The following is a 22901-nucleotide window of genomic DNA, read 5'->3' on the forward strand; positions in this document are numbered from 1 at the left end:
GCTAATTCAAATTCGAATTTATACAAAGTGAATTGAAGAAAAAGCAAAAATGACACCCCACCCCTAACTCCACCCTTAAACAAACGTCACTGGGGTGAAAGCAGATCACACTAAAACATTTCATATGAATTAGCCACCTTGTAAAATAGTTAGATCTTTGTTAGTCTGCATTGAACCGTTTTAGAGCTTTTGAACAGTTTTTTCTACCTCTCGATCTCAAAGCAGATTCAACCACACCCATCAGGCAAGGCAATGCAACCGATCGGCTAATGCCTGCTGACACTGAAAACTACATCCACTGAAATGAGGAGCTGCAAATTGGGTTATTCATCTTCACCTGGCGGTAATCTAGTTGATAAGCACTATGTACGTAGATCTCACGGGGAATGTGATTACTGAGAGCAAAGCCCGTGATGCCTGAATCACAGTAAAAGGGCCTCTGGTGATCGCAGGGATGGACCCCTAACCAAAACATTTGAATAAGACAAAGAAAACAAGTCGTTTTCATTTCTCGCAGATGTTGTGCCTTGTGGCTCTGGTCAGGCTTTGCATGAGCGAATGGAAATGGAGAAATAAACGCGCTTGTTTTTCTGACTAATGAGAGGACGCTGATCCGAGTACTGCTTGAGTGAGATATCATCTGTTTCTGCTTCAGAGAAACTTGCTCTTTTTCCTTTCTTCCTCTTGCCATACCTCGATTGTTTTTTCCCAAGAGTAGTGTGCATTCACCTGAGAAATCAAGCCGGCGTAGAGAGCAGTCTGACTGTTGTAAATAAAGAACAAAAGCTAAAGAGATTCGGCTGTCCGTCAGCCACGGCAGGATACAACATTATCTCACACCAGACTGCCTGGAAGTTGGAGGTAATGTCCGGGAAACTGCTGCTTTTTCTTTTGATTTTTGTTTTACTCAATCATAGGAAAAGATGTACACTGTTAAAAAATTCTGTAGAAATTACAATATTACTGGCAGCTTTTTACCAATAACTAGATTTCAATTTATGTTATTTACTGGCAACGGTTGGTTCAAAGTTAAATATACATTAAACATGAACAGGTCTTTATCTTTACTGAATAAAACTATAAAATAGCAGCATCATGCAAAGCATTATGGGAACCAAAATCTGAAGGAAAAAACTGAAAAAGGTTCTGGTTCCCAGAATGCTTTGCGTGAGGCTGTTATTTTATGGTTTTATTCTGTAAAGACAAAGACTTCACTGCAAAAAAGTGATTTTCAAGAAAAAAAATTCTAGTATTTTTGTCTTGTTTTCAGTAAAAATATCTAAAAGTTCTTAAATTAAGATGCTTTTTCTTGATGAGCAAAATTACCCAAGTCTAGATTTTGAACCAAAAATATCAGATTTAATTGATTTTGTGCATAAAACAAAAATCTGCCAATTGTAGCAAATTTTTCTTGAATTTTTCTTGAATTTAGTGTTTAAAACATTTTCAAGATTTTTTGCTTACCCCATTGGCGGATTTTTTATGCTTGTTTTATGCACAAAATCACTTAAACTTGACATTTTTGGTCCAAAAACTAGACCCACTCTCCTGGTCATTCTGCTCATCAAGAAAAAGCATCTCAATTTAAGAACTTTTAGATACTTTTACTGAAAACGAGACAATAATACTAAGCAAATTTTTTTCTTGAAAATCATTTTTTGCAGTGTTGTTAATGTTTAATGTTTATTTAATTTTTGAACAAACTGTTGCCAGTAAATAACATCAATTTAAATAAGTTACAGGCAAACAGCTGTATAACTAGGAAATATTTTACAGTGTAGATGTTACTTCAGCCGAATATTTTGTATATATGTAGCTTATAACGTGTTTACCTTAAAATGCTACAATCTAGCAAGAAACGTGTTCAGATTTGCATAAAATTTGTATTGTTCTAGCTGTGAAATCTGATTAGACAAAATATGTTGTAAAAGTGCAAATGTTAGCTATTAAAAGCTCCCAGCGGGCAATTTTGCATTTAAAGGAAAACACCACCGTTTTTCAATATTTTACTATGTTCTTACCTCAACTTAGACAAATGAATACATACCTATAAAGTGTGTACTTAATCTTTGTACAGCGCGTCATGAATGTGTTAGCATTTAGCCTAGCCACATTCATTCCTTAGGATCCAAACAGGGATGAATTTAGAAGCCACTAAACACTTCCATGTTTTCCCTATTACATAAGTAGTTACACAAGTAAGTGTGGTTGCACAAAATAAAATGTGGGCGATTTTTTTAAGCGGATAAAAAATGAGAACTATATTGTTTGACGGAAGAGCACTTAGTTTGCAGCACTTCAACCTCTGCGTGCAGTAACATCACTCCTGACTCCTCCTCCTCTCGCTCAAACATCCGTCAATATTATATTTATCCGCTTAAAAAAATTGCCACGTTTTATTTTGTGCCACCATACTTACTCGTGTAACTACTCATGTAACAGTCTTTAAATATGGAAAATATGGAAGTGTTTGGTGGCTTCTAAAATCATCCCTGTTTGAATCCTAAGGAATGAATGGGGCTAGGCTAAATGCTAACACATTCACAACGCGCAGTACAAAGATTAAATGCACGCATAGAAAAAAGGTAGGTATGTATTAATTTGTCTACGTTGAGGTAAGAACATAGTAAAATATTGAAAAACAGTGGTGCTATCCTAATAGCCGTCCCAACACAGCCCAGACATCTAAGCTAAAACCAGGCAAAATTTGGATTCTCAGCGAAAATTTCATAGACGTCTAACCATAGCCCAAAAATAAATGAGATAAATGAGTAAAACAAAGCAAACACCTTGTAATCACTGTTGACTTAGCTGACATGATGAAATATCAGACATCTCCTTGGTTTTTTTCCAAAAACGACAACCAAATTCATTTATTTTGGCTAGAAGTGGGTAACTCATAGCCGGACTATATCGGATCTTTAGTTAACCCAGACGGTAAAATGATTGCTTGAGGCAAAAATGGCCTAATTCAATTATTTTTTTAAACCATAATCGCAGTGCTGTTGATGCCATTTTCCAAATATGGAGTCCATATGGAGTCATGTGTTACCATGATCCTGTTATGGATTTCATAGTTACTTGGCTGAGTTCATCGTCTTAATGCTAAAATGTAGCTAAAAAGTTCCTTTAAAACTGTATTGTTTGAGCAGTGAAATCTGATTGGACAAGCCATCTTCAAAGCCATTGTAAAAGTGCAGATGTGTGTTATGCTAATGAACAATTATGATTGTACAAAATGATAATTGTGGCTAAATGATTTGCTTATTTCTTTTAACTCTGACCTATTGGTGCTATTTTCCAAAATGTGTGGCCATGCGTTACCATGATCTTACCATGGGTCACTTTGCTGTGTGTCGTGCCTAACAAACTCATTACCATGGTAAAATCACTCTTGAGCATGCCTTTCATGGCATATGGCTTTGTTATATCCCAAACCCAAAAGATTTAACAAAACAAAATCCGTCAAAACGTGAACAGAATGTCGTGCCTCAGAAATGTTTATATTACATTAAATCATCGTGAGACGTCAACGCTTTGAATTATATCACCAATGTAAACATGGGGCCATGCAAGCGAGAGTCCACCTTCTGCAGGTTTCAAAAAGAGCACGGGACTTTGTTCTCTAAGAGGTGAATTATTTCCGTTCTTACCAGGAGTCAGTCCGAGCGTCTCATGACTTATGCATGCCATAGATCCCGTCCTCTTCCTCCTAATGGCGCGAGATGTTGTCGTATTTGCCGACGTGATGCATAGATCCCCGGTGGCCGCGTAAAAACCGGCCGGGCCAGGTGCAACACTAATATCCCAGCCGTATCCAAACATTTCCTTTCAAAGTAACCAGCACGCAGGGGCTCATAAATTAGAGCCAAGATGTCGTGCTTCCAATAAGACCCTACCCTGAGCAATAAACTTTGACATTGGTGTGTGAAAAACGCCAGCCCTTTTTCATTGTCAAGTGTTACAAATTGATGAAATGAGTTCATCGATGTTCCCTGGTCATTATCCCTCTAGTGGCACTTTGTTTTACAGACAGGAGGGAAAGGGCCGGAGCAGATTAGGGGCCCCCGACACAGTTTATCAAACCAAATCTAATATCATCCATAAGAAGAGAATCTGGAAATCAATACTTCATTACTAAATTGTTACCGGGGATGAAGACTGATCGTGAGGGTTCAGAGATGTGTCTCGGCGGCCGGGGCACGGGAAGTTCAATGTCACAGACGAAGTGATAAGTAAAGACTTTGATGGGAAGAAACATTTCGGTAATGGGGCGCTGGTGCGGGAGGGCTGGGGGGGGTGTCGGTAGGAAGAGATAATAGAAACTGAGTTTGCCTTTGATTGGGCCTTTGCTTTATAGCTTGAATGAGAGAAAGGTTCGGGGGTATCTCTCTTTCTTGACTTGTCCAATATCTCCAAGGCTTCTGGGTACGCGATGCTTTATGGTTGACTTAGTGTGTCGTCTGCGAGCAAACTCTCATTATTAAGAGATCGATTTACACGATAATCGAGTCTTTATTGTCCGTAATATAGATCTTTGTTTATTTGCACGTATTGTTCTGTGCGCACAGGTGCCGTGTTGAAGGTTGGAATATGTGTGCTGATGTTTCGCATGGTGGGATTTTTCAATGTTACTGCACATTACAGCTTATTATAGATATATAATCATTTATATTCAGCCTGTGCATAAAAACAAGTTTTTAACTTTAACAACAAGTTGTTGACTTTAACCGGCCAGTGGAATACCGCAAGTGTTAAAGGGGCAATAAGTAGGATTTACCCCATCTAGTGGTGAAATTGTATTTTGCATTTAAACGAACAGTGCTCTCTAGCGCCTCGCCTTTCCAAATGCGTGTTGCAACTACGGTAGCCGTTATGTAATCACTGATCTCCTTGTCCGTTGCAGCTGGTTTACGTGTTCTGAATGAAAACGCGTTGTGGAAACGTGTTGGTAGGCTAATGCTTTTTGTCCCTCTCTGCTATTATAGTTTATCAATACGGCGGAACGACATGTAAGCCTTCTTGGACTTACCCGTCCAATGTAAGTAAAGAGGAGAAATTCTAAGCTTACAAAGAAAAGTCATATCACTGGAAGAGGTGATTTGACACCAATGAGAACATATTTATGAATAAAGACATTGATTAATAAAACACTTAAAATCCTACTTACAGTCCCTTTAAAGCGACACTCCACTTTTAAAAAAAATATATGCTCATTTTCCAGCTCTCCTAGAGTTAAACATTTGATTTTTACAGTTTTGGAATCCATTCAGTCGATCTCCGGGTCGGGCGGTACAATTTTTAGCATAGCTTAGCATAATCCATTGAATCTGATTAGACCATTAGCATCGCGCTAAAAATAACCAAAGAGTTTGATATTTTTCCTATTTAAAACTTGACTCTTCGGTAGCTTTAAGTGTACTAAGACCGACAGAAAATTAAAAGTTGTGATTTTCTAGGGCGAAATGGCTAGGAACTAGACTCTCATTCTGGCGTAATAATCAAGGACTTTGCTGCGCAATGATATTACGCAGCGCCTGAAAATAGTCCCCTGCTATTGAAAGTTACCAAGGGGACAACTTTTAATCTACTGTCGGTCTTATTACACAATGCAACTTCATAAGAGTCAAGTTTTAAATAGGAAAATATCGAAACTCGTTATTTTTAGCGCAATGCTAATGGTCTAATCAGATTCAATGGATTGTGCTAAGCTATGCTAAAAGTGCTAGCGCCAGACCCGGATATCGACTAAATGGATTCCAAAACGTTAACAATCAAATATTTAACTCTAGAAGAGCTGGAAAATGAGCATATTTTCAAAAAAGTGGAGTGTCCCTTTAATGTGCCATTTGGGAAATAGTGGACAAGTATTAATAAATAATAAATAGTGTTCGTAATAATTTAAAATATAAAGGACGAATATTTGATCTTGGAGTAAATATTTTTGCTAAGCAGCGCTACACTGCATCGCTATTCCATTGTACGTCTCTAATTGGAACGGCATTGTCTAAACCATCCCGGCCGAATCCTCGCTCATTCTCTTACATTAAGACGTTCCCCACGTACATGTCGAGGCCCGCAGAGCCCCTTTTTCTCGCAGGTGACAAAGATAAACATTTTTTACGGCCGAGTTTGACATCGGCGGAGGGAGAAGACTTAGTCCAGTATCAGAGGCCCACGGCTAATGATTTTCGAGCAGCCCCCGACTGAGTCTTAAATGTCTGCAATATCCATAAACAACTCTATACTGTCCAATTAGGCAGACAGAGATGTACCGAGCTGTCAGACAGATTTGCATGGCTAAGCACCTGAGATCCTGCACATGATGGGGGGGAGGAGGGTTCGTCAGGCCGGAGAGAGAGAAAGACGAGCACAACGGATGACTTTCATTACTGCGTTTTGCCTTTTTCCACACACCCAATTACTGCCAGGATTAATTGATTATCTTACCTTTCATTTCAAAGCCCAATGCAGGGGTTGCTGCCTCTCCGTCGCACCTCGCACACTTATTTCCTACGTGCTTTTTTAAGCGTGTGCATTGCGCGGGTGCAAAACCTATTGGCCTGCTTTCCTGTGGGGATTTAATACATTTGTGCAATTTGAAGTTGAAAAAAATCAGTTGCGGCCATTTGCAGCGGGTGATACCGGGCGTAATTGGGATTTATACCCTCGCCTGCCACCTCCTCTGCCCCGCCTGGCTTTTTCTCTCGGCAACAGGCCTGTCAGCGGGCAGGGATCTCCGGAGATTGTGACACTTCCCTGAGTACGTCTGATGGGAGTGAATCATGCTTTTTAGATTCATTATGGCACTTTATTTTTCCACTGGGTCTTTTCTCTGCTGTCCATCCGGCCTTGGTAGTGAGACGTGAGAGGGTGTATTAAAGGACAGACAGCGTACATATTTCACGACGTGCATGCGGTTCTGCTCCGCGGATCGGCTGAGATGCTCTGCTTTGTGTCGCTGTAAGTTTTGTCGTACATGCCGACCAGACAATGAACTCAAAATGGCAAGTGTGTCTCGGTACGAGAGAACGTTGTCAAAGTCACATCAGGCTGTCCGTAATTTCTGGGTTAAAGCTTATTATGTAGAAAACCAGATGGAGAGAAAGAGTTCGGGTTGTGTGTGTGTGTTTTTGCTGCTACAGAGTTACGGGGATCGAATCATGATATTGAAGACTATGGGGGTCTAGTTTTAGTTTATTCATGTAGCTCAGTTGGAAAAGCATAGCATTAGCAGCACAAAAGGTCATGGGTTCGATTCGGAAGGTAAACACGAACTGATACAAATATTTTGCTTGAATGCACTGTAGGTCACTTCGGATTTAAGTGTCTGCCAAATGCATCAAAAAATGAGCTTTTGTAGCTCATGATAACATACTGTTTTTACACTGCAAAAAAATATATATAAAAAAAAATAATAATTCTTAGTATTTTTGTCTTGTTTTCAGTAAAAATATCTAAAAATTCTTAAATTAAGAAGCTTTTTCTTGATGAGCAAAACGACCCAAGAAAATAAGTTCAATTTTCAAAATTATCAAATTTAAGTCATTTTGTCCATAAAACAAGCAAAAAAATCTGCCAATGGGGTAAGCAAAAAAAAAAAAAAAAAAAAATCTTGAACATTTTTCTTAAACACTAAATTCAAGAAAAATTTGCTTACCCCATGCATCATTGGCAGATTTATTTATTTATTTTTTGCTTGTTTTATGCACAAAATCACTTAAATTTGATATTTTTGGTCTAAAAACTAAGTAAGAAAGTCATTTTTTTGCAGTGTATTACATTAAATAATCTAAATACTGCAAAAATGACTTTCCTGTTGCAAAAATAGGATATACTTTTTTGTCTTTTTTTCAGTACAAATATAAAAAAATTCTTAAATTAAGATGTATTTTGGTGATGAGCAAAATGACCTAGAAAAATAACTTTAAGCGAATTTGTGGTTAAAACAAGCAAAAAAATCTGCCAATGGAATAAGAAAAAATTTCTTGAATTGTTTATGAAAAAAGTAAACTTTCAAGAATTGTTTTTTATTCCATTGGCAGATTTTTTTGCTTGTTTTAAGGACTCATTTACTTAGTTTATATTTAAGGTCATTTTGATAATCAAGAAAATACATCTTAATTTAAGAATTTTTTTGATATTTTTACTGAAAACAATACAAAAATACTAAGAAAGTCATTTTTTTTGGAGTGCTTACTTGGTATTTTTGTCTTGTTTTCAGCACAAATATCTACAAATTCTTAAATCAAGATTTTCTTGATGAGCAAATTGACCTAAAAAATTAGTCTAGTTTTTAAACAAAAAATATACAATTTAAGTGAATTTGTGCTCAAAATCCGCAAAAAAATCAATTAATTTTCTTGAATTAAGTTTTTAAGAAAAAAGTTAAAGTTTTTTTTCTTTCCCCACTTTTTTTGCTTAAATTTTATTTTTTTTGTCTAGACATATTTTCTTAGGTCATTTTTTCTAATCAATAAAATGCATAGTGATATAACAATTTTTAGATATTTGTACTACCAACAAGACAAATAAGTTGAAATTGCTCATTCAATGGAAATGACTTTCTTTCTCAGTATTTTTAAGTTACTGTACACTGCAAAAAAAAAAATGATTTTCAAGAAAAAAAAATCTTAGTATTTTTGTCTTCAATATCAATTTTTTTTAAAGAAATTTTTACCGAAAACAAGACAAAAATACTAAGATTTTTTTTCTTGAAAATAACTTTTTGCAGTGTAACTCATCACTAGTAAAGATTTGAAATAGTTGAAATGACTTGTACAGTCGATTTGATTATGCTTAAAAAATCAACATATTTTATACATTTTACAGTGTATCGATAAAATGTATATATCATGGAGTATAAAAACTTCATCAGAGCCCATGAAGAGTCATTTATTATTATTTATACCACATGGCTGTTGAATGCTTTATTCTGATTGGCTGAGAAATGTCCCATGGGTGTTGATTATTTTTCTGTAAACCGCACACCTAACTTGTCAAATGTCTTAAAAATAGACACCAGAGCAATTTTTGTGTTAACCGTGATATAAGCGGAATTATTGACTCTGGTCCATTGAGTTATTTAAAAATAATGCAGACCCGCGGTGTAACTCCACTTCGCGTCGTGCCGCATTACCAACATGGGTGTGCATAATTTTTTTATAATTAAATGGCCTATTATCAATTATTCCTTACTTTTATACCACAGGGCTGTTGAATGCTTTATTTTGATTGGTTGAGAAATGTTCCACAAGTATGCATTATTTTTCAATAAACACACACATAACCTGTCAAATATCTTGAAATAACCACCAGAGCAATGTCTGTGGCAACCGTGGTATAAGCAAAATAATTGACCCTCGCTTTGCGTCATGCCACATTACCACATTGGGTGTGCATTCATTTCGAAAAATGTGCGGCCTGTCGTCAATTATCTCTTAACATTTTCCCTTTAAAAGGTGTCAGCACCTCCCAGAATAACATTTTAGATAGTCAGCAATGTATGCAGTAACATCTATTTTTGTATTCCCAAAACATGTTTTGAGAACATGCCATTACTTTTCTCACCAAAAAATGTTGTTTCTGGCATGATCAGTTCCTTTCTGAGCGTGTGATTGCGTTTCATTTGAAGCACGTTATTTTGATCTCATACATTGGCACTGTTGACACCTCAGTATTCGACTGTCCCTCAAGCTCTCCAATCTCTCCAGCATCGCACTTCCATTGGAACTAATTAATAAAAGTGTTTCAATCGCATTTCCCCCCTCCTGTAGTAATTAACAGCAACATCTGTTAAAGTTTCACTCAGCTCAGAAATAACAGCCCCTATGCACACTCACGGGGAGAAGAAGAAAATATGCCGAGGATGTGAAACGTTTAGATGGCTTGTTAGAATATGAAGGTTGTATCGATACGTTACGCGCATTGATCCCATCATGTTTTATTTTCTTGTCCGTACGCTCATTGGCAAGCAATCTTGGGTGGATTACAACATCTGATGCAAAGGAATCGATTTTGAAAGCTTTTGATTATGTCTGCCTTTTGAAATAGACAGATGAAAGGATCAATGCAGAGGTCAAGTACGGTCAGAGCAGTGAGCCCTTAAGCTAAATGTCAGGACGTGTGTTTATTTAGTGGGTGCTTTGTGCGTTTTCAAATGAAAACTTGCAGTGCATGCTTCAAAATGTTCATTATTTGTTTCTGTCGAGAGGTTTCAAAATGTTAGGAGAGGTTTGTTTTCAATGCATCTGTGAGGAAAATGACAGATAATAATTTTGACTTGTCCCTCTGTGTATAGACGAACAGTAAACACATTTACAGTACATATGCTTTCACTTTCATAATAATAACTTGAAAAATGCTTTAATGGATCATCTAAATCAGGGGTATCCAAACTGGGTCCTGGAGGGTCGGTGTCCTGCAGAGTTTAGCTGAAACTCAACACACCTACCTGATAGTTTCTAGTATGTCTAGTAAAGACAATATTTCGCAGGTCGCTGTGTAGCAAAGTTCAAGTATGATGAACTCTGATCTGCGAATTTGTATCACATGGAGCGTTGTGACCAGTACAAAATGGACGAAGCCAAAGATCATATTGATACGTCTGACAAAAACTTGCATGCTCAAAGTCTAGTGTGACCGTGGCTTGATTGGCTGGATCAGGTGTGTTTGATTAGGGTTGGCGCAAAACACCCCGTAGGCTTTATAAATCATCTAAATCTACCTCGACTTTAAACCTTGATCACCTGCTGGGTTCATCTTGCAAAACACAAAATTCTGTCATTATTTATGCACACGCTTCTAAAGCCAAACATGTGTTGCGCTGTTTAAATCTTGGTCTGTTACTCGCACAAATTTACTATATGGATTTAAAAGACTTTGAATATAGAGATGTGCAGGGATGATGTATTTTTGTAGGCCAACCCTGGAAGCTTTATGGGTTCCTCTGCAAAAAGTCAATAGGATTTTCTGATTTTCGATTATCACAAAAAATAAGCTTTGTATTCAATAAAGGTTATGATACTTAGAGGGTGTGGAGACCAAGACAAGACCAAGACTTGTAAGGGGCAAGAACGAGACAAAAGACAGAAGAAAATGAGACAAGACCAAGACAATCCAAAAATTTTATTATTGTGGATAAATATATTCACTTTTTATTAATTTATTGACAGTTTTTTTATTGGACAATTCCCAATCATCTCTTCTCAACCAAGAATAACAAAAGAAATCAAATAAGAAATAAATCAATGATTGCTTTTAAAGGCAGAAGTTTACATCCAATAACATTAATTCTGTTAACACACAAACCAGACAATGCACTAGTAATTTAGTGTAATTCCTGCAGTTGTGGTCTTGACCGGTCTTGAAATAAAATCAAGAGTCCAATAAGCCTGAAACCAAGATAAAACCGAGACCAAAGACACTGGAGACCGAGATCCCTACTGAAAAATCCAGCAAAGACCAGCATAAGATGGTAGCTGGTTTTAGCTGGTATAAGGTGGCAGTAGCTGGCCTAAGCTGGTCCTTCCAGCATGAAAAAGCTGGTCATGCTGGAGGGCCAGCTGGTCTTCCAGCCTGACCAGCTAAGTCCAGCTAGACCAGCTTAAAAAGTGACCAAAACACATCTACCAGCTTGCTACACCAGCAAAACCAGCTAAAACCAAGCTGGAGACCAGCTGAAGCCAGCTCACCAGCTTATGCTGGTCTTAGTTGGATTTTTCAGTAGGGATGAGACCAAAATCATCATCAAAAAAAAAAAAAATGGTCTTGAGACCGACCTCGAGACCAAGACCGGTCTTGAGTACTACAACACTAGTATAAATGCATTTACTAGAAATTAAAGCTAACCTTAGGGTACAAACTAACTACACCATGGTCGCTGGACTCCGATGTTATCAATATCAAGCTTCCGACAGCTCTTTCAAACTTTATTAAATACATTTAAAAACATGGGATTCCCTAATAAAGGAAATACTTCGAAAGCTCTTTTTTTGGGAAATGTGCCCATGTTGCCTTGTTTTTGAGATCTTCATGCGTCATGACGTTTAAAGTCACGGACAGTGGCGGCTCGTGACTGCTTATTCAAGGGGCGCTAATTCAAAATACATGTTCGGAGTGTCATGTGTGTTGCTTGCGTTTTCAAAATATGTGTTTGTTGCATCATGTGAACCATGTGCATCACGTGTTTTGTTAAAATAAGTGCCTGCTGCACACGCGTCAAAACCGTTTATGATAAAAGAGAGACGCAAGACACTCCCTTAACAGTGAACTCTGATTACGCATGAGATTATGCGAGTATCTGACAAACGCGAGCGTCTCTTTTATTATAAACCCTTTAGATGAGTCTGCTGCAGGCACTTATTTTGACAAGACACATGATGCACACAGGATCTCTCAAAGTGCAGTACATATTTTGAAAAAGGAACCACACACATGACGGGCTAAATACATGTTGTGACGAACTTTGCATCAAGTGCCCTCGAGTCACCGTCCGCCACTGGTCCCGGACAATGTAACTTGAAAAACTCACACTTTCCTAGTGTTTTATCCATCATATCCATCCGTCATACAATGGTAGATCTCAGTCGAAATACATCTACTTTATTTTGTGTAAATTGCATTTTTAAAAGCTATGCTAGACAGCTTACTAATTGTTTATTGATAACTTTGTAATATCTAGTACAAGGCCTATGGTTCATTCTGATTGGTTGCTCTGTGCCCATATTAGAGGCATGTTAAAGTCATGCGACTATGTAACAATATTGAAAGTTAATGAAACAATGCAACAAACAAATGTGACCTTAAACACAAACCGATTAAAAATAATTTTGGGGAAAGGGGGAATTTGTTTAATAGCTCACGAGCTACGGGTTGAGTACTGAAAACCAAACACTAAATCAGTAGCTGAGAGATTAGACAGGAGGTATCCCATGATTCAGGTTTCACTTGCTACTTATAATCACTTTTGTGTGACAAAAAACTAATTGAACTCAAGCTGTTTTGTGTACACGACTATGACAAGAGCTAATGGGATAATTTGAAGCACAAACGGGTCCTCACTTTTTCATCATTAATTACTACTAATTATACGAGCACACGCGAGCTCTTGTTGCGGCACCTATTACGGTACTTTGTTCTTGAATGGGGCATATCATAATCAGAATGGCAGGGCTGTATCTTAATTGTCATAGTGTTTACTCTGCCACAAACCCTCTGTCTGATTACACTATATGACACCTGCACGTCTGAATCATGCAAGGTATATTTGTGCATCGTGACTCTCATCTAGAGCAGGATTTCTCAAATGTTGTGATTCCATTATACACCTAGACCACCAAAATACACAGTTGTTCTCTTTTAGGAGGGTAGTTTTCATTTGCCTTGTCATTTTATAAATGCAAGTTAAATTGCAATACCTACATTCCTTATGCTAAGATATCAAACCATTGCTAGTCATTAACTGGACTAAACTGTTTTTATGTCATACTTTACATGGAGAAAAATACTAATTTGCCACATGTGACCCCGTTAGTGAATTACTGTTTTTTACTTGATTTGGGGTAAATTGCTGTTTTTACATTATTTGGGATCAATTACAGTTTATATGTGATTTGCGGTAAATGGCAGTTTTTACGTGATTTGCGGTAAATTACAGTTTTTATGTGATTGGCGGTAAATGACAGTTTTTACGTGATTTGCGGTAAATGGCAGTTTTTACATGATTGACGGTAAATGACAGTTTTTACGTGATTGACAGTAAATTGCAGTTTTTACGTGATTTGCGGTAAATGGCAGTTTTTACGTGATTTGCGGTAAATGACAGTTTTTATGTGATTTGCGGTAAATGGAAGTTTTTACACGATTGACAGTAAATTACAGTTTTTACGTGATTGGTGGTAAATTAAAGTTTTTACGTGATTTGCGGTAAATGACAGTTTTTACCTGATTTGCGGTAAATGACCGTTTTTACGTGATTGGCTGTAAATTATAGTTTTTACGTGATTGCGGTAAATTACAGTTTTAACGTGATTTGCGGTAAATGCCAGTTTTTACGTGATTGCCGGTAAATGACATTTTTTACGTGATTTGCGGTAAATGAAATTTTTTTACGTGATTGGCGGTAAATGACATTTTTTACGTGATTGCCGGTAAATGACCGTTTTTACGTGATTGGCGGTAAATGACCGTTTTTGATGATTTGCAGTAAATTACCATTTTTACATGATTTGGGATAAATTAAATTTTTCATGTGATTTGCGGTAAATGGCAGTTTTTATGTGATTTGCTGTAAATTACAGTTTTTACGTGATTTGCGGTAAATGACATTTTTTACGTGATTTGCAGTAAATTACATTTCTTAGGTGATTTGTGGTAAATTACTGTTTTTACGTGATTTAATATTTTCTTTATAAAATCATTCTACTATATAATGTAAATAACATTATGTGAATATAATCTTGATATCTTTAACTTTGACTGAGCAAGATTTAAAATCAGTATGAAATCAATGATCATAATCAAATTTTGATGCTCCTAATCTCCTCTTTAGATTATGAGACTTTAGCCTGGATTTCACAAACAGGGTCACATATATTGTGTATCTCTCCCTTATGAAAAATAATTATGGTTTTACTACAGTTAAACCAAAAAACCTTGGTTAGTGAAGTAAAATCATGGTTTTGCTGACAGTAATCAATACAACAAAAACGATGGTTACTAAACTTTTACCGCAATAAAACCATGGTTAATTTTCGTAAGGGCTGTCCCTTTAAGAACACAATTCTGTCCATCATAATGAATATGCAGCATTACTTCACCTCATTTCTGCATATTTAATTGTTGTTTTTTTACCCACAGCTCATCCCCGGGGAAGCAGTCCAGTCACTTTGAAAGGTTAGTGGTCCCTGATGCAAGCGTGTTGCTGGATTTCACATAATGTCATGTCTTTGTTAGCATTTTCACTGTTAATAATGTAGTCACCTGACATCAGCTGCCACACCAGCGGCATGATAATGCAGCAGGGAAATGTGATCTCTCCAAAAAAATAAATAAATGAAAAACAGTTACCGTTGAATAGTTTCCATTTTTGTCAAGCAGTTGTTTTTAAGCCTCCATTGTGAGATTGTCAGTAATCAAGGGTTAATTTCACACTTCACTGAATGGCCTGTTTTAATCCCTATTCAGAGTAATTAAATCTGTCTAATAAAGTGAGCACTTTTTTATTCACACTTTTTTATTGTTTTACACCCTTCATGTCTCATCTCCCGGGCCAGACGTCATCTCGCCTCTATGACAGCCAGAATCCATTCCTAAAATTAAAACATTCCTGACCTATCTGAGTCGACATGAGAGAGAGAGAGAGAGAGTTAGGAAGAGAGAAAGAAAAACAGTCTGAAGATGGGAGAAGTTGAAAGAGATTCCTCACAAAGCCCGTCAGGAGTGCAAAGAATAGCTGACAGTCGTTTTCTCCACATTTTTATTTCTCTCTCGCCCGCACTTCCATTTCAGACGAGAGGAATGTGAAGATTTGACCCTGTCAATCACAACCGGTGACAAGTTTAATCACGGAGCGCCCTCCACAAAATCATGGCTAAATAGGAATGCAAATAATAGAGCACCAGGGTCTCTTATAAATGCTAATCAAGTGGGCTAATCAGCTGACAGGACCACAGATCTGCTCCGCTTCTTCAAGGAGTCACTCAAACTTACTTTCTCTCTCTTTCACTGTCGCTTTCGCTTCATTCACAGGCTGTAAATCTGTAAATCCAGAAGGATCTAGCGGTCGAGCAGAGCACTGTGATGCTGATAGCATTGGTTGGTAGCTAACTGAAAGCCTGACGTCAACAAACACATAATGATATCAAACAGGTTTCCAGAATACTCGATTGTCATACGTCTTTATATGGCAGAATTATATCTTTATATCTTGATAAAAAATATTTAAACACTTGCATGATAGTAGCTTAGCTGTTTTCAAAACAGTGTTTTTTAGTTATGAACTACTTTTTTTAAAAAGAGGAAAACACCACAGTTTTCAATATTTTACTTTGTTCTTACCTCAACTTAGACAAATTAATACATACCTATCTGTTTTCAATGCTTGCACTTAATCTTTGTACAGCGTGTCGTGAATGTGTTAGCATTTAGTCTAGCTCCATTCATTCCTATGGCTCCAAACAGGGATGAATTTAGAAGCCACCAAACACTTTCATGTTTTCCCTATTTAAAGACTGTTAAGGGCTCGTTATAGTCGTTCGTAGGTCCTACTGCGTAGCCGCGACGGCGTACGTTCCGCGTCGGTTTTCATTTATACTTTTGCGTCGTCCTCCGCGTCAACGTGCAAACACGCGCAAACCGCTGGTAGGCAGTATCCACGCGTGTAACCACAGTAGCAGCGTGACCGTCAGAGAAGAAGAAGCTTGGCAAGTTAACCCACAAACGAAGAAGAAACAGCATATTGTTATCTGTGATTTGAGAAGACCAGCAATGATGGAAGTAAATAAACAGTGACTTTTGTTGCAGTTTGAGTTAAATCACTCCTCAACTTGGCTCATCTTTGTGTTCACCGTCGCAAACGGAAATACCTATGACGCAGTTTTTAATCTGACGGGAGGGGTTCTGGTGCACCAATAACAGCGCTTGCGGTCCGCATAGAACTGACGCGCTGTTAGAATTTTTGTGAGGTGCACGTCAGGCTATGCAGAGCTACGCACAGGCTACGGATAGCCTACGTTGTAGCTGCGGCGTAGAACTTAAAGGAACAGTATGTAAGAAATTTTATATCAATTAATCATAAAATGGCCCTGATATGTCACTAGACATTAAGAAATAATTTTCATTTCAAATACTTATACCACTGACAACAGTGGTCCGGCCAGGATATTGTCATTTAAAAAGTGGAGTTGCAGCCCTCAACTGATGTTTATGTTGTCATGTTGTGTATTGGCCATCAGTTGTGTGATTGCAATACCAGCGTTAGCCACAAGTTTTGTGATTGCAGTACCAGTTTTGGCCACAATCCTACATACTGTCCCTTTAAGCCCGACTATAAATCAGGCTTTACATGAGCAGTTAACACTAGTAATGGTGGCACAAAATAAAACTTTTGTTTGGAGTCATAGGTATTAATGGGGCTAGGCTAAATGCTAACACTAACACAATGCTAAGAACTATCCACACTATTCCTACTCCCCATGACGCTTTGCGCGAATTGTGGGTGCGACTTCCGGCGCGTACTGTCACTGGACCAGAGCCGGTGATTTCCATGATGATTACGGTCATAATTTCATGTATGAACCAGTGTGAGGATGAAATTAAGAAGTGTTCTGATACATCAAGATATATTCAATCGTTTCATGTTGTTCCTCGGGGGTGACGGATCTTCAATGTGCAAATAAAAGCACAGAGACATGCCGTATCTCTACAGTGGGACAGTCAGAGTGTTTAATACATGGAATATACAGAGACTTCTTGTTTTTAACCTTTTCAGGTGATGGTTTAAAATGTCACAACTGTCCCTGGTGTGAGGTTTTTTTAAACGGCAATTTTAATCGACTTATCGAGCTTTTATGGCTACACATCAAGCTTCACGCGATCTGACAGCAACAGTAACTTATGCTTCTCATTCAATACAATGTAAGTTATTTAAACAAACCATAATAAACATATTAAACTCCTATAACATGTTTTCAGTTTTCGTTTTATGAAAATATTATACAGTAAATAAGACATGAGCTTATGAAATTATTTGCTTAAAAATTTAATTTAAAACACAACAAAAGTAACGGTATGCGTAACACATCACAAACTATTATAAACATTAACTAATAAGCAGTTAATGTCGTAGGCTATATATTATGTACTGTAATCTCATTTTTGTAATAATATATAGTAGCAGAATAAATAAATCAGCATATTTTTATCTGCATAATATGTTGTTTTTGAATAATTATTGTATTTATTGTTCACTGTCAGTTTGTATGAACGGTTTTACTGGATGGATGTGTGGATACAGTTAATAGATGCACATGCGCCACATAAACATTCAGTTCTTGTGCGTGTATTATAGTAAAAACAACCGTTTTGTAAAGATTTACTGCGTTTGTATCATCTATTATGTTAACCCTAACTGCACAAATTATGGCGATCTTCCTGGATTTCATAATAAGCATTAAAATGCCAGTCAAAACGGCAGACTCGTATCCCTCGCAATAGGACTACTAGCTGTAGTGGCTCACCGGAAGTTTTACCCATCTGAGCTCAAGATGGCGTCGCCCGCATTTACCTCAGGAATAGTGTGGATAGACTATAGAAAACTGTAGTAAATAGTACTGTTTACTGTATATTTTAATTACTGCACTTTGTTAATGTACAGTATTCTGAACTATAGTGAATTGATAAACTGTAGCAAATACTGTAATATATCCCATACGGAAAAAATATATTTTCAAATATAATTTTAAATATATTTCAAAATTTTTACCAGTATTTTTGGCCATTTTGTATATTTTTAAATATATTTAAAATATATATATATATATATATATATATATATATATATATATATATATATATATATATTAAAATATGTTTATTTATGTCTCATTGGAATTTGTAAGAAAAACTTTGTACGTTACAAACCTGTAAACATAACGATTTAAAAAAAAAAGTTTAAATTAAGTATATTTTCAACTGCAACAATTTTTGATTTCATACATACTTATATTTTGGCAAAAAATGAGGTTGTATGCTGTATGGGTTGTAAAATTGGGAATGTATTTGTTGCCCCTAAATGTTAATATATGAAGGTTAAAACAAAATATATTTTCAAATTTTAAAATATATTTAATTAAGCTTTACTTTCTACATGTAATGTATTTAGCATATATTCAAATAATTTATATTTAATAAACAATATTAATAAAAAATATTTTAATAAACTATGGTAAATTGAAGTATACTATAATGTGTTGAGTAATAACTAAACTTTGTTAATGTATACAGCAATATTTTGGATGGTTAACTATAGTGAATTGATATGTAAATACTTTAAAATATTTACTATGGTAAGATACAAAAACACTATAGTGTCTATGAATTTTACTATGGTTTACAATAGAAAATAATTTTTGGTAACACTTTCTATGTAGCCCATGCTTATAATGAATTATAACCCCCTTTATATTATTTATAGGCAGTTATTACTATTATATTAATATATTTAGAAAGACACAACAACACGTATACCCCATAATAAGAACAGTATATACAGTTACATTTATAATATGTTTATTATTACTTATAAGTGATGCATTTGCATTTCAATTCACATGCTCATAATCCACTATACACTGATTTTTAACCACTCAGCGTCAGTGTTGGGTAAGTTACTCAAAAAAAGTAATTAATTACTAGTTACTAATTACATCTTCAATCATGTAATTAGATTACTTTACAAATTACTCTCACCAAAAAGTATTTAATTACTTATTACTAATTACTTTCTAAATCCTATTTAGTACATGATACAAGGATTGGCTTGAAATGGCTCGAATAAATAATATATAAAAGTACATCAATTATTATGGTCCCACTTTAGGGTCCAATTCTCTCTATTAACTAACTATTAACTACTTTTGCCTAAATATACTCCAACAACTAATACTAAAGAAGTTATACATTTTAAGTATTGGTAGAAATGGGGAGGGTTAAGGATGTAGAATAAGGTTTTGCAGAATCAGGCATTAATATGCGCTATTAAGTATTAATAAACAGCCAGCATCTCATTAATATTAATGCTAATAATCAACCAGTTAATAGTGAGAATTGTAAACTTAAACCATGTTTAATCCACTATTGTATTATAGTATATATAATTGTTTAGAGTCCATACACAGTATTTAGTTACATCAGAAGTAACTGTAATTAGATTACAAGAAAAATAAGAGTAATCCCTTACTTTACTGTTTCAAAAGAAAAGTAATTTAATTACAGTAACTAATTACTTAGTAACTAGTTACACCCAACACTGCTCAGCGTATACTTCCATGAGGGTATTTATAAAAATGCAGCCTGCATTGCTATAATGTCATTATATTAGTTACTAATTACTTAAACATGCAGATTCACTTTTATAGTATTTCAAATAACTGATTTGATTTATATTGTTATAACCATGTTATAAGTTACTTATTATAAGTCATAATGCAGCTATTAACCTCTGTAAATGCATTATTGATGACTTTAAGTAAAGTAAAAGCATAGGATACAGTTTTCCTAATCTAAATGTTAGGAAATTATAAGATGTTATCTAAAATAGTGGATTGATAAATCAAAGAATTCCATTGTTCAGGTTTATTTTTAATTTAGCTAATAATGTTGCTTGAATAGTAAATAATAAATAAATAATTGAAATAAAATTCACAAAAGATACAGCAAAAATATACTTTTCTATATGTGTCTCATGAGAATTCGTACATAATTTACAAGGTGGCTAATTCATATTAATTTTGTTCGACCACATTTGTACGTTTTGCTTTCCCCCTGTGACGTTGGGGTTAGGGGATGAGTTTTATTTATTTTTTTATTATTGTACGTTTCCATACGATTCACTTTGTAGGAATTCATATTAGCTACCTCATAAAATACATGGGAATTCCTGTGAGATCATTACTCTATGATTTGGTTTGCTTCTGCTACTAATCGTATCACAGTCTCAGTTTAAACCTGAATGATCTGTTTGTTTTGAATTTACTATGTATTTATATATATATATTCGTACCTAGCTAAATGTCTTATGTACCATAACTGTCATATAAAATTACTTTGATGTAAGTTTTTAGTTGCCCGCCTGTAACTCTCAGTTGTGACTGTTGGTTATCTCTGCCCACTTTTTCTCCATTTGCACAGATGTAACATGTCAATTATGCCCACCTTTGATCTAGAAGCGTATTTATCTTGCACCGTTTCTGTCTTCTGTGGCAGAAATATGTTTTTGAGGCTGATAAAAGCTTGCGATAGAGTTTCCTCTCTCTGTCTCTCAGCGAGATGAAGTGGCCGTCTTTTCACAACCATGTAAATGAGGCCTTGCCAATCCACATCTCTGTGATTCTGCTCAGAAGTGTGGAGACTTTGAAATGTTGATTTAAGGCCGGATCGTGGATGGCGAGTCTCCCTCCGTACCTTTAAAATACAGTTGATCTAAGTTTTATGTGCGCTTCAAAGTTGTGAAGGTTGGCTTTCTTTCCCCAATTGTCTAGGATGTTAAAGCTAAACGTGAAGATCCGCTCCATCACGCCTGCATTGAGAGTACAGCGGGATTGTTTGAAGTCCACTGAATCACTGACGATAAGCCTGAAGTCAAAGCAGAAACTCTCTACTGTACTTTGTGTTCTTTCGTAAAGTACTTCAGGTACCTCCTCTGTATCTTTACATTCTTGTTTTTAATAAACGTACAGTGAGGTGGGCTGAAATCTCACACACTATTTCTATTACGTTTGCTAAAGGGACAGTTTCCAATTTTTTATTATTTACTCACTCCTATGCAGTAGCCATAGATATGTACACTAGATGTCACATTGGCTACAGCAGTTCATTGGAACGAATGCGCCAAATAGAGCCGCCATCTTGAAACAGGGGAGCCCCGCAACAGTGTCATTATAGGCAATGGTATAACGAAAATAAAATCACCCTAAATCATCATGAATGCGTTTTTCTATTTTTTTTTTTGTTCGTTCCAACAGTCAGACATGTATTTTGAGTCCAGAAAAAAATTAAGTTTTGATATTATGAAAATCGACTTTTTCTAACTATAATGCATAGTGTTAGTAGGCCTAACATCCATACGCAGCACAAAAGTCCGGCATCGTCCATGAATTCGAAGTACAGGCGGAGATAGCAGCGTTACCTACCTACTTCCTATGACAAGACCCCTGTTCCAAGATGGCGGCGGTTTTGACGCATGCTTAGACCCCCAAGGCGACATCTAGTGTATATATCTATGTGCAGTCGCGGCCGGTGACTTATTTTGCGAGGGTGCATGATGAGAAGCTCGTGACAACATGTATTTAGCCTGTCATGTGCAGACTTGATCTCACAGAAAGTCATGTTATAGTCACAAAAAATTCGATTAATGTATTTGTGTCCATTGCACGAAATTCATATTTTTTACGTGCCTTGAACACAAATGTCTCTCTCGTGTCACTCGCACACATTTCTATAAATAGTTTTTCATGTCAGTGGCAAGACTTTCTTTTTCATTTAAAATTTTTCTCATTGTTTTCTTACCATTGTTGCTTGGGTTGGGGTTAGAATCACTTTCTTTGACATTTTTACACATCCTAACCCAAACCCCAACTCCAGGCGAGAATAGTTTTGAAAGCAGAAGAAAAACATGTAGAGGCCAATACATAAAAGTACATCTTAACCCAAACCCCAAATCTAACCCCAACCCCAAGCGACAAAGATTTAAAAAATATGTTTAATACATAAAATGAAACAAAAAAGAAAGCCGTGCCACAAACACGAAAACACTATTTATAGAAATGTGCACGAGGCACGCAAAAAAGCTGAATTTCGTGGACACGAATAAATGAATCAAATTTTTGTGACAATAACACAACTTTCTGTCAGATCATGTTGGTCATGTGTGTGGCACTCATCGAAAGGGTTTATGATAACAGAGACCCTTGCGTTTGCTAGAAGCTCGTTTAATCTTGTATAATCAACCTTTTGAAGCTTGTGCAGCAGGCATGTATTTTGACAAGAAGCATGATGCACATGGTTCACATGACGCAACAAACACATATTCTGATTTCTCGCCCATCGGAAGAGAAGTTACCGGCCGTCACTGCTCCTATGTTGTTCCAGGGTTGTTTCTAACCCATATATTTTTTTTGGGT

The 22901-nt window shown here is 36.3% G+C and overlaps 1 long non-coding RNA gene across 1 annotated transcript; it reads left to right on the top strand.

The window, feature by feature from the left end:
• The first annotated feature begins 206 nt into the window (after positions 1-206).
• On the top strand, positions 207-21397 carry LOC129431032 (uncharacterized). The gene is made up of 3 exons (XR_008639703.2): positions 207-861; positions 14860-14895; positions 21261-21397. It is a non-coding gene; the product is annotated as an uncharacterized lncRNA (long non-coding RNA).
• The last annotated feature ends 1504 nt before the right edge of the window (positions 21398-22901 follow it).

Source organism: Misgurnus anguillicaudatus, chromosome 13 (genome assembly GCF_027580225.2).
Source record: "Misgurnus anguillicaudatus chromosome 13, ASM2758022v2, whole genome shotgun sequence".
Classification (NCBI taxonomy): domain Eukaryota; kingdom Metazoa; phylum Chordata; class Actinopteri; order Cypriniformes; family Cobitidae; genus Misgurnus; species Misgurnus anguillicaudatus.